We start from the raw sequence: 12164 nt of genomic DNA on the forward strand, positions 1-12164 counted from the left end.
TTCATTCTGGTCTTTCTGAGCATGCTCCAAGGCGCTCATATCCAAGGCGCGCCGTCGGCGCTGAGGAGTTTGCACATAGAGCGCGTTATTTCGTTCCTTTTTTCAGATCCGAAATCCACAAAAAAAACGTGGAGCAGCAGCAGATGAGATACCCCTGATCTGTGTGTGTGTGTGTGTGTGTGTGTGTGTGTGTGTTCAACGGTCTCTCTCTCTCTCTCTCTCAAAAATAACGAGCGACCCGATACAATAATAATCATCAGTGTTGCGTTGCGTGCCCTGGCCGTGCTGTAGATACAAAGTATAGTAGTAGGCCTACAAATAAAAACGAGATGATCAACTTCCCAGCGGAGAAGCGGAGCCGCAGCGGGTGGGGAAAAAAAGACGGTAAACACTAAACATATGCCCCGCGCCGCCCCTATCCAACCAGCAGCCTCAAAGCTACTGCGGAATGAAATGATGGGATTTCAAAGTATCGTCTTTCGTCTGTAATATGTTTGTATTGTTGAGACAGTCACAATGAATGAACTGCCTATATTTTATGTGTCCAACAGATGGCGTAGTTTCACGTGAATTAACATGTATCATGTCTTCTATCACTTCTCCATATAAACACTCATTCGGAATGACCATTTCCCATGTAAACTCGCGGCAAAAAACATTACATCGGATGTATTTTATTCAGAAGTATTTATTCGGAATGATCACCCTTCATGTAAACGTAGCCACTGTGTAAGGTTGTCTTCTGGGTCAGACAGGACCTATTTGTGGGTCACAGACACATTTTTACAGGTCCCTTTATTTTTTGTTTCCTACATTTAGTTTATAAAAGAAAATCCAAAAAAGCAAAACAATCATGAATTAAAAACAAATTAAAATCATGATAATTTTAAAGTAATTCCCATGAATAAATAAAATACATTTTTCATATTTAATATTTAATTTAATTCCATAAATTAGAAAACAAATGTTTAAGAAGTATAGTGAAAATAGTCCACACTGTGAGCTCGTAGATCTGCTATTTTCATTAGTTTGGGTCCCGGCCGGGAAACATCACATTTCTCCTTTTGGGTCGCGACTCACGGGTTAAAACGTTTTGGAACCACAGCTCACACACAGTTCTTTGATTCTGCAGGACACAGCAGCAGCCCGCTGGTGGTGGTGGAGGAGGATGATTGTTGTTTAAAAACAGCTGATTGGAAAGATCCACCCTTCCTTCACTGCTGCTGCTGCTGCTGCTGCATGGAGCCTGGCCTGGGCCGTCTCTCTCTCTCCCCCTCCTGGCTATTTATGGCAGATGCCCCCGCTGCTCTACCCAGGCTCCTCGCTTCAGCCCATACATGGTTGCTACTGGATGAGGTTACCATGCCGGTTTTGGCCTGTGCTCCCACCTCAACCCCGTGGAGTCTCTCTCTCTCTCTCTCTCTCTGTCTCCCTGCCTCTCTCTCTCTCCCTCTCTGCTGTCATGCCAGCGTTGTTGGCTGGCTATGGGATGGACGTTTTGGAATGTACCCCTGCGGGGGCAGAGCTACACAGAGGAGAGGACTCCTTTAGACCCCATCCCACAAATAGTTCCAACAAGCACCTGAAGTGTTACCAGCCGCTGCTCCTCCTGTTGGGGTGTTTTGTTCTCCACCTCCATCTGCCCTCCCCCTCTGCTCTCTCTCTCTCTCTCTCTCTCTCTCATCCTCCCTCAGTCCCTTCCCTCCCTCAACCCTGGTCTTTCTCCCTCTCCCTCTCTCTCTCTCTCCTTGCCATTCTTTCTCTACCCTCCTTTCTTTTCCCGTGCGTTCCTGTGTCTGGACTCTGGACTGATTTATTTGGCCCTCGGTGCTGCACACAGCGCAGACCTTGTGGGAAAGCACCACAGGCTATATTCATCAGCAGCTGAAGTTGGATCAGGTTGTTGGCAGCGGATTGGTTCTGGAGCGGCGGTTACAGGTTGACCTTCTCACACCTGCATCTCCAGCAACCCTCGGCACACGCTGTCTTCCTGGAGAAAAAACACACACAAATAAGGACAAATAACTAAACAAAAAAACTGGAGCTTTTCCCTTGCTGTCTGGATAAATGGAATTCATTTATGAATCCTGTTGCTGCCTCACCTGTTGAGTGTCCGTGCTTCAATTGGAATTAGACAAAGTGAGTATCGCTCTCGTTTTTCCTTCTGTTGTCAGGTTTGGTTTCACTGAACATAGTAGATGTTTTTATCATGAGCAACAGGGTATATATGCTATTGGCAACTGGCAAGTTCTCCTTCATAAGAACGTAAGAACATTGTCACAGTGCTGACAATGTGGAGGCAATTGAATATATTTCTCATATACTGTGTAGTCAGTTATACACTCTTAGGACTGGAACAAACATTTTGTAATGTATAAATGAGGCTATGTTTCCATGTAATTTATGGAAAGGTGAAAGATTTGTGCATCCTTTACTGAAGGCCCATTTAAATACCTCTGTTGCTCCAGCGCCCGGATGGAGCTCCACATGTCGTTAAGGGTGGTATTATAAGCTGTCTGCTCTGCCAACCACTTTGGCAGGTAACAAATCATCGTTTAGAGGCTCCCTTCTACATTCGTTTTACTGGTAACAGATTGAAAGACTAATACGCTTGCCTTATGTATACTGCATTTGGATAGTGGTCATCGTAATCCAACGATTTGTAATGACCCAAGTGCAAGAAGACTCAGTGCTGCAAAGGCATTTTCACAGCTGACAAATTAGTTACTGATTATACTCGCTGGACACAAGACAAAAGGCATTGGTTTTCAACCAGTGGTCCACTGATCCCAGCCGGTCCTTGAGAGGGTTCCAGGTGGTCCCCAGCTAAATGATGGAGAGTTGGTAACCAAATGGACCCTTATAGATCTTTACCTCTTGAGAGCGTAAAATTAAACCAAACCATTTGGTTTCATTTTACGCTCTCAAGAGTTATATTATTGTTAAACATCTGAATTACTTAATTTAAGCTACAAGAATCTACACAATTAGAGAATGTAGAAGAATTGTTATTTTGGTCAACGTTTGCCTGGAATTTGCCTGCACAGCATGGACTTGTGGACAAAGACTAAAGTCTTTAGTTTTGGGTCTGAGAGGCTAAATGTCATCAGATGGTGGTCCGTGGCTCAAATGGCTGAATAAATAGTGGGGCCTGGTATCCAAATGGTTGAATACCACTGGGATACACTGGGATAGGGTCAAAATGGTTGAATACCACTGGGATAGGGTCAAAATGGTTGAATACCACTGGGATAGGGTCAAAATGGTTGAATACCACTGGGATACACTGGGATAGGGTCAACTCGCCGTCCTAAGCTGGTGTTTCATTTAATGTTGCTTTTTGCAACACGATGGCGTGCTGGACAGGCGATGCAACTGGTGAGCCAAACGAGTCACACCTCCCTCCCTCCCTCTCTCTCTCTCTCTCTCTCCCTCTCCCTCTGTTTGACATGCTGGATCTGTCTCATGTGACAACCAGCGCTGGAAAGTAACTGAGTACAGTAACATTTTGAGGTATTAGCGGAGTATTTCCGAATTTCAATACTTTTACTTCTACTCCACTACACCCCAGAGGACACTATTACTTTTATTCTACAATTATAGTTGGTTATTTTTTTTAGGTTTAGATTTCTATTACATACATTAACTACTTAATCTCTCTATACGTAAGTAGGTATCTATTTGAAAATAGCCGATCTACAAGCTCAAGATGCGACAGGTTGTGAGCTTGTAGATCTGGTATTATCAAAAGATTTTTTTTATAATAGCATAAAACTTAAAATGGGACCATCTGCATAGTGAGTACTTTTACCGTTGGTACTTGAAGCACATTTTGATGCCAATACTTGTGTTGTACTTTTACTCAAGTACATTTTGAATTGCGGACTCTTACTTTTATTTCTATATTGCAGTGTTGATGCTTTTACTCAAGTAAAGATTGCGAGTAATATTTCCACCGCTGCATGTGACCACATGGGGATTGGTTTTCTCAATGCCAGAAGGCTGTGTGCTTGGTGTGGCCGCATGAGAGATATCTGGTATGTTTTTGGCTAAGGTGCTGGTTCTGTCAGTACCCAGTGTGTTATTTCTCTGAAGTTTTGTTTTTATAGTGTTGTGTACGTGACGTGTGTGTGTGTGTGTGTGTGTGTGTGTGTGTGTGTGGGGGGGGGGGGGGTGCATGGCCTCTTGCTTCTGCTGTTTAGTGGCCTGCACCTGTTATCTCCGTCAGAAGCAGACAGGTTTACTGGCCCTACGCTTGACCCTGTGCTGCGGGACTCTCCCCCGGCCGTCTAAAATATAACCAGACACGTCGCACAAGCGCAAACATTTAATTTGCCAAGTGCAACACAGTAAATATAAATATACTACTGCGCGCAAACAACGATAACTATAGCGCTCTAATGCACAGTAGTGTACGTAATCGCATAGAGTTTGACTTGGCTTTCATTCACATTGGAATTGGGGCATTCAATTTAGTTTGACTCTTTTTTGACTCGGTTCCACAGATAAATATTGTGAAAATATCAGATCTACAAGCTCACAAGAGTCACAACGCATCACATTGCAAGTTGTTGTGAGCTTGCAGATCGAATATTTTAGCAAATTTTGCCTCTTTCTTATTTATAATTTGACAATTTGGCCAATGTTTGATCAGTTTATATAGCTTGTTGATTACTTTTGATGCAGTAATGGTATTCTTTCTTTCTTTTTTGGTATTAAAAAGTCCTTAAATTGTCACTTTACTGTCATCTGGGGACCCCCCCCCCTCCTTCCCCAAATCATCTTGGGTTCCCGACCCACAAGTTGACAACCACTGGTGTAGGGCAGTGGTTCCCAAAGTGGGGTCAGGGGACCCCCAGGGGTCCTTGAGGGAGTTCCAGGGGGTCCCCAGCTAAATGATAGTTTGAAACCAAATGGACCATTACGGGTCTGTATAACTCTGAGGGTCCATTTGTATACACTCAGAGTTAAATTAACATGGATTTTACAATATAAATTGGGCGTCCCAGAGATAGAAATGCCATTAAATGGGGGTCCGTGGACTAATGTGCAAGTCAAACTGAAATTAAACTAGTTGATAATCACTGCTAGAGCTCTAAAAATCTTCTCTTATGGAGGGTCCCTGGCATATCTTTTCGAATGGGGGGTATGCAGGCTAATTAGTGTCAATTTGGGGGTCCTTGACATGAAAAAGTTTGGGTTCTGACTGTGCATATGAAGAGTACACTAAAGAGTATATATGTGACGCGGTGTGAACTTGTAGAGTGGTTATTTGTTTGTGCACATTTATAAGCCTGGTGCCCAAAATAGGGACTCCAGGTTGAAAGTGCTGAAACCTTTCAAGGTGCCCTTAAGCAAGACATTGAAACCCTACCTTTTGAGTCACACTGGAGTGGACCATCCGCTAATGGCCCCACTTTATGGTATACATGTACACGCGGTGAAGTCTAATTTATTGTTTGTAAGCATAATTAGGGCTGTCACGATTACAAATGTAATTTGGCGATTAATTGTCATACAGATAATTCTGATTAACGTTATTTTTTTTTGCATAGAACTTTGGAATGTTACAATTTGTATTTTTGTTTGCCTTTTAGGTTTCGTAATCACAAATTGCACAGGGCAGATATGACACATCACTGAAATATACAAAGAAATCGCTGACAAATGTAATACTTACAAAAGAAACTTTCCAGAGAATGGACAAAATAGCGGAAATAGTTGATCTACAAGCTTACAACACGGTACGAAGTGACATGTTGTAACTTGTAAGCACACACACACACACACACACACACACACACAAACACACACACACACACACACACACACACACACACACACACACACACACACACGCATGCACGTATGCTGAACTGTACAAGTGAAAAGAGTGTCGCGGTGCATCCCTACTTATATTTCTACATTCCCAGAGCTAACTTAACAGTCGTGTGTGTAGACTTGTTAATTTGACTGGTGTTTAGTTATCATCTCCTTCCTCTCATTTTACTCTTTCCATTTAAAGCAGCAGCTCCTTCCAGGGTGGCTGGCTGGGGGGGGGGGGGGGGGGTGGGGGGTTGAGCAGCACATACCGACCTTTGCCCAGTCCACCGCTTGAGACACCCGAATGAACCCTCCATCCATCCAATGCGATGCGTTGCATCACTGTCTGCTAGGGACACGGCATTCTGTTCCCTCACTGCATCACTGTCTGCAAGGGACACGCCATTCTGTTCCCTCACTGCATCACTGTCTGCAAGGGACACGGCATTCTGTTCCCTCACTGCATCACTGTCTGCAAGGGACACGGCATTCTGTTCCCTCACTGCATCACTGTCTGCTAGGGACACGGCATTCTGTTCCCTCACTGCATCACTGTCTGCTAGGGACACGGCATTCTGTTCCCTCACTGCATCACTGTCTGCAAGGGACACGGCATTCTGTTCCCTCACTGCATCACTGTCTGCTAGGGACACGGCATTCTGTTCCCTCACTGCATCACTGTCTGCTAGGGACACGGCATTCTGTTCCCTCACTGCATCACTGTCTGCAAGGGACACGGCATTCTGTTCCCTCACTGCATCACTGTCTGCTAGGGACACGGCATTCTGTTCCCTCACTGCATCACTGTCTGCAAGGGACACGGCATTCTGTTCCCTCACTGCATCACTGTCTGCTAGGGACACGGCATTCTGTTCCCTCACTGCATCACTGTCTGCTAGGGACACGGCATTCTGTTCCCTCACTGCAGAGGCCTGTCACAATTCTTACATAATCGTCTAATCTCAAGTTCGCAACTATTTGAGATGATCACAGTTTTTCTTATGATCGTCATAATCGTTTCCATGTTGGAAATGTGTATATATTTTCAAACATTTTTTTGTTTGTTTGTGGAAATAGCAGATCTACAAGCTCAAAACATTCAAACACATTCACGTTTTGAGCTTGTATAGATCGGCTATTTATAAGTACAATTGTACAAAGTTATCAAATTATGTATGTTATTTGTCATATCTGCCCTGTGCACCTTTAGTTTACGAAGCCTAAAAGCCAAACAGAAATGTATTCTTTTCCCCATAATGTCCAATGTTCAATGACAGAAACACAATGAAATCTTTAATTATGAATTATTTGACTGATAATTAATCGCTGAGTTAAAAAAAGAAATCATAATGGTGACAGCCCAGTGACCCTCGCTGCCCCTTCCACTTCCGCACTGACTTCTCGCCACACGCACAGCTGTTGAGTGTGATCTCATCCTGTCAATTAACCCCCGAGGCTTTGTACCCTCGGCTGCCCACTGTTCCAGCCAGCGGGCGGCTTGTTGTGGGGACAGACAGGCTCTCAGCGGGCTGCTTCACACAGCAGGCAGACTGAAGGATATACTGTACTGTACTGTAGCAGCCAACCTCCCTCAGGACAAGTGGATGGATTATTGTGGTCACTGCATCAAGTTCTTAATGGGTCGGTTTTCGGTCGGTCTAATGCGTTGTTGTGTTCATGAGAGTAATTAGAGTTTGTCATTGGCAAGAGACAACAGTACAGGATGAACTCCATAGTCCATACTGCATTGAACCCCCTCAGCTGTATATCAGAAGACTGATGTGTAATTACATCCACTAAGGTAGTGTGTTTTTGCCCCAACTGTCTGTCTGTCTGTATGAATAGATTTGCACACAACTTGGTGCAATGGTTCATCCTGGGCCACGGACAAAGCGTTCCCCGGGTCTAACATGGACGTAAAATGAAGCCTGTAATTCCTTGCACTGTAAGTCGCCATATTTCTAGATCTGTTTGGGCCCAGCTGGCCATTGGCTGGCTCCGTTTGGGCCCAGCTGGCCATTGGCTGGCCCAGACAACGAGGTGGGACTTCCCCCCCCCTTACTCTTCGTTGTTTTTTATTTTGACTGAACGGGGGGTGGCTCCCGATCATAGACTGTAACGGTAGCCACACCCCTCAGAACATACACGACTTTATGGTATTTTTTTTTTATAAATGGGACCATAATTTTCCAAAAAGAATATTATGACATGCGAAATGAGACTTTAAACTAGTGACTGGAAGCAGAAAGTATTCATGACCATGTGTATTAAGGTAATACAGTCTAGGTGAAGTTGGCCCCAAATACATGGGCCTCTATGGAGCTACAGTATGGGGTTTTTTTGGGCCCAGTGACAGCGCCACAACAGGCCATTATATGAACTTTCAGGAAGTCCCGATTTCCTTAGTGGCTTCACGAAATATCTGTCTGACTGCCCCCCTGTTTGGAGCAGGACAGGACAGTACCTCTTCAGCGCACCGCCTCTGGTATTAACCTCGGTCCTCACAGTTTCTCCACGGCACCATGCCTCTCTCTCTCTCTCTCTCCCTCCCCCCTCCCTCTCTCGGCTGATGATTTGCAGAGCTTCCTAAGTGTGATTCTGTGCTCATCGATACCCATATAAGAGCAGAGCGGTGCAGTTTTCTGCGTGCCTGGAGTGTCAAAGAGAGTTGATGCAAGGCAGAGCAGAGGAACGCAGACCTGGAACCCAGAGGGGGAGACGCCAGAGTAAATGTTCCGGGCAGGAGGCTCATATGGGGCTTTTAGCTGTCAGTGCGTTTGGGTGTTTTCAAATGGATTGATATTAGTTTGTTTCTCCCCATCTGTTTGTCTGGGCGGGCGCGCGCCCGCGCGTGTGTGTTTGTGTGCTTTATGTATTTGTATTTTGCAAGTGTGTCGTGGGACTATGTGCGTGCAGCACACGTACTGACGTACAGTATACACACATATTAGCGTGTTTGTGCAGTCAGAGTCTAAACTAAACACAGGGAAGTGGAGCTGCACTGTGTGGGTTCCAGTCTCCTAATAAAGGCACACTAGAGCAGTGGTTCTCAAAGTGGGACCAGGGGTCCTTGGAGGGGTTCCAGGGGGTCCCCAGCAAAAGTAGTTAATATAGCGTCACAATCATTTTAACCACTTTATATACATTGATATGTTGTTGCATGGCTATATTCAAAAATAGCAGTTCTACAAGCTCACAGTGCACCACTTATATTTTAACATAAATCTTCTGTTCTGGGGGACTCTGCCAAAAACCTTTTCACATGGGGGTCTGCGGCCAAATACATATGGACTCAGGGGTCCTTGGCATGAAAAGGATTGAGAACCGCTGCTCTAGAGGGATAAATGGAGAACGGTACAAGGCAAGGTCTACACTACAGCTTGTGGGATAGTGATGCGCCAGGAAGGAAGCTAGAGATGGTGTAAACAAGCGTCTCCTAACATAGTCAAATATGGACTGTTAATTTAACTGTAAAAGTGGAAAGGGAGACCTGTATGGGCAAATGAACACTGTGGGTTCTTACTGTATAGAATAGCCCAAGTTAACATTATTGTAGACTGCCTGGTTTCCAAATGCATCCTTAACAGTTTATGTTTATAGGCTGACACAAATATTCAGAGTGAATTAAATGAATTGCAGCTGGAGAATAATGCTTCAGTTCCTTGATCGTCAACATTGCATGATTGTCACCAATTGGAATTGGCGACACGATTGGTGAATTGGAACCACATGATTCAGTGATCGTCCTTTAGTTTGGAGTTGTATTGTTTTTAATTTATTTAAAAAAAGAAGTCATTTCATTTTACATTTTTGTGCGTGCATGAGTGCGTCCGGGGCAAATTTTGCAAGCCGTGCCGCTGGACCACCACTCGTCCCATTTGTTTTAATATTCTGTTTTATATTTAACTTCATATTTTATAAGGGCAGTGATAGTGAATAGGAGTCATGTGGCAGACTACTGTATGTTGCCGACATAGTTTTTGTTCAGTTGACCGTAGCATGTAAAGTGGCAGATGCCACTTTACATTTGTACACACTGAGAGTTATGAGGATCTGTGGACTAAATGCATACCAAACTGGTCGTCTTAGTTCAGCTCGAATCTGATTCATACACGGTTGAAAGTCAGTGTCGCGGGCTACCAAAAACAGCCGATCTGCAAGCTCACAACACGCCGTATAGGCCGTGAGCTTGTACATCGGCTAAGTACTTAAATCAAGTCCCTAGGCTCCGGCGGAAGGCCATGCCTCATGCCGTGTCACTCGTACCGCACACACGGCAGTAAGTAAGTAGTGTAAAGCTGCCGTACGGGGACGCAGTGGAACAACGGATCATGTGGTATTGGTTTCCAATAGGAAAAGACAAGCCACAGCATTACTGGCCGCATGGCATGCGCCAGCGAGCTTCTCAGCTCGAAAGCTTAATCTTCATTAGTTCAACCTTTTGATGTGTTGAGACTGAGAGGAGAGTCCCCCCACTGTGCTTTGATGGCTCTCTCTCGTCAGCCTCTCCACACGGTGTGTCCGCATGAGATTTGTTTCATTTATTATGTAATAGATTTGGTTCGCTTTGTGCCCGGACGCAGTTGTGAAGGGGCAATCAAGTGAATTCCAGTGGTGGAAGTAACTAAGTAGTAGCCTACATTTACTTAAGTAAAACTTTAAGGTGTTTGTACTTGAGTATTTCCAATTTCCAACACTCACCTCGGATCGACATAATATTGTACTTTTACTCCACTACATTTATTTGAAAACTTTAGTTACTTTACTTTGTAGATTTTGCTTATTATTGCAAAACATACACTTCAGCACTATACATTTCGGCCATTTGAAAATGGGCGATGTACAAGCTCACAATGCGTCATGATGCGACGCATACTGTAGATCTGCTATTTTCAAAAGGTTTTTAGACATTTGAAAACTTGAAATGGGACATTCTGCACAATGAGTACTACCGGTATTATTTTGAACTCACATGAAGACTACCTTACTTATCCATTTCGCAACGCAGGCATTCATATCCTTTCCTAGCGCGTCGTCAACTCATACCAAAGCTGGACAAATCCCTCCGAACCGCATGCAGCTTTTCAAACACGTGAGCTTTGAGTGATTATTATTACACAATTTATACATGTTGCATGAACGTCATTCCTTTGCTAGACCGAATGAAACTCTGTGTTCTTGTTATAGCTGGCCAATTGCAAATGTCATTAAATGCTGGCAAAAGAGAAAATAATTAGTGGCCTCTGTGAAGTCCAGAACCCGGCATTTATAGTGAATTAACACCTGTCGAATGGCCCGCCCTATTCTGAGGGAGGAGGGCTTGTACAGTACAGTACAGTACAGTACAGTACAGTACAGTACAGTACAGTACAGTACAGTACAGTTCAGTACAGTACAGTACAGTACAGTACAGTACAGTACAGTACCACTCAGTTTAGACGGCTCAGATTTCCTCTGTGCTAATAGCTTTATTGCTATTGCACAGCGCATTGAAGCATAGCTGTTCTCTGTCGTTCTCAACACTTAACAATTACATTTGTGTCACAACGTTATGTCAGAACATGAACAGAAAAGAAAGCGGGACAGAAAAAGCTGTACGAAAAAACAACCCTGTGTGAGAAAAATACCTCGCCGACTGTGTGTGAGCTGAACATGTGGTATAGCTTTCTTCAGTGACACATGCTGTAAAACAAGTGATCATTTCATCGACTCTTCTACAATGTGGGGGCACCTCATGTTTACTTGAGTTGTCTTCAGGCAGCGGCAGGACCTGAGACAGCCCGCCGTATTTAAGCATGTGACTTGTTTTATTCGTGGAAACACCAGTTGACGATGACGTCTAGAGGCCTCTCGACAAATTGTGTGTGTGTGTGTGTGTGTGTGTGTGTGTGTGTGGTGAGGGGGTCAAAATATCATGTTTGTTGTCGAGGGGTGTGCCAGACCCAGCGTGTGAGAGAGACAAATGGGGAGGGGTGGTACTAACTAAGCATCATTCTAGAATCTAGACAGAGTCTTGAGAAATATAGAGAGGGGGATTGAGGGATAAATAAGAAGGTATACAAATGAAGCGCCCATGGGAGTAAGTGGCACAGCAAAGTGGAGGGAGAAAAACCATCAAGAAGACTACCTTCTTACAGTAAGCCCTATAATAAATTGTTGCTGTTGGGCAGAAACATCTTTAACCAAACTATCCTAATTATGTTGTTTTTGTTTTTTACGCAGTCATATATTTTGTAAAATTTCTATATTTCTTGCAATGTTTCATTGTGTCTTGCATACGTAGAGGCCTCGTATAAGCCCCTCAGGCTTTTTGCCTCAGCCTAGCACGTTACCCTTTTTAT

The 12164-nt window shown here is 44.2% G+C and overlaps 1 protein-coding gene across 5 annotated transcripts in view; it reads left to right on the plus strand.

Annotated features, from left to right (window-relative positions):
• The first annotated feature begins 1711 nt into the window (after nt 1-1711).
• The window catches only part of LOC308325685 (supervillin-like), an 82951-nt gene continuing 72498 nt past the window's right edge, over nt 1712-12164 (plus strand). For 3 of the 5 annotated variants that reach the window (XM_080778299.1, XM_080778296.1, XM_080778297.1), the window contains exon 1: nt 1712-2139. The gene's annotated coding sequence lies outside the window, so the exon portion shown is untranslated. The remainder of the gene's footprint in view (nt 2140-12164) is intronic. The other 2 variants (XM_080778298.1, XM_080778300.1) reach the window with 1 other exon arrangement.

This window comes from Protomyctophum bolini (assembly GCF_963924005.1).
Source record: "Protomyctophum bolini genome assembly, chromosome: 12".
Lineage (NCBI taxonomy): Eukaryota > Metazoa > Chordata > Actinopteri > Myctophiformes > Myctophidae > Protomyctophum > Protomyctophum bolini.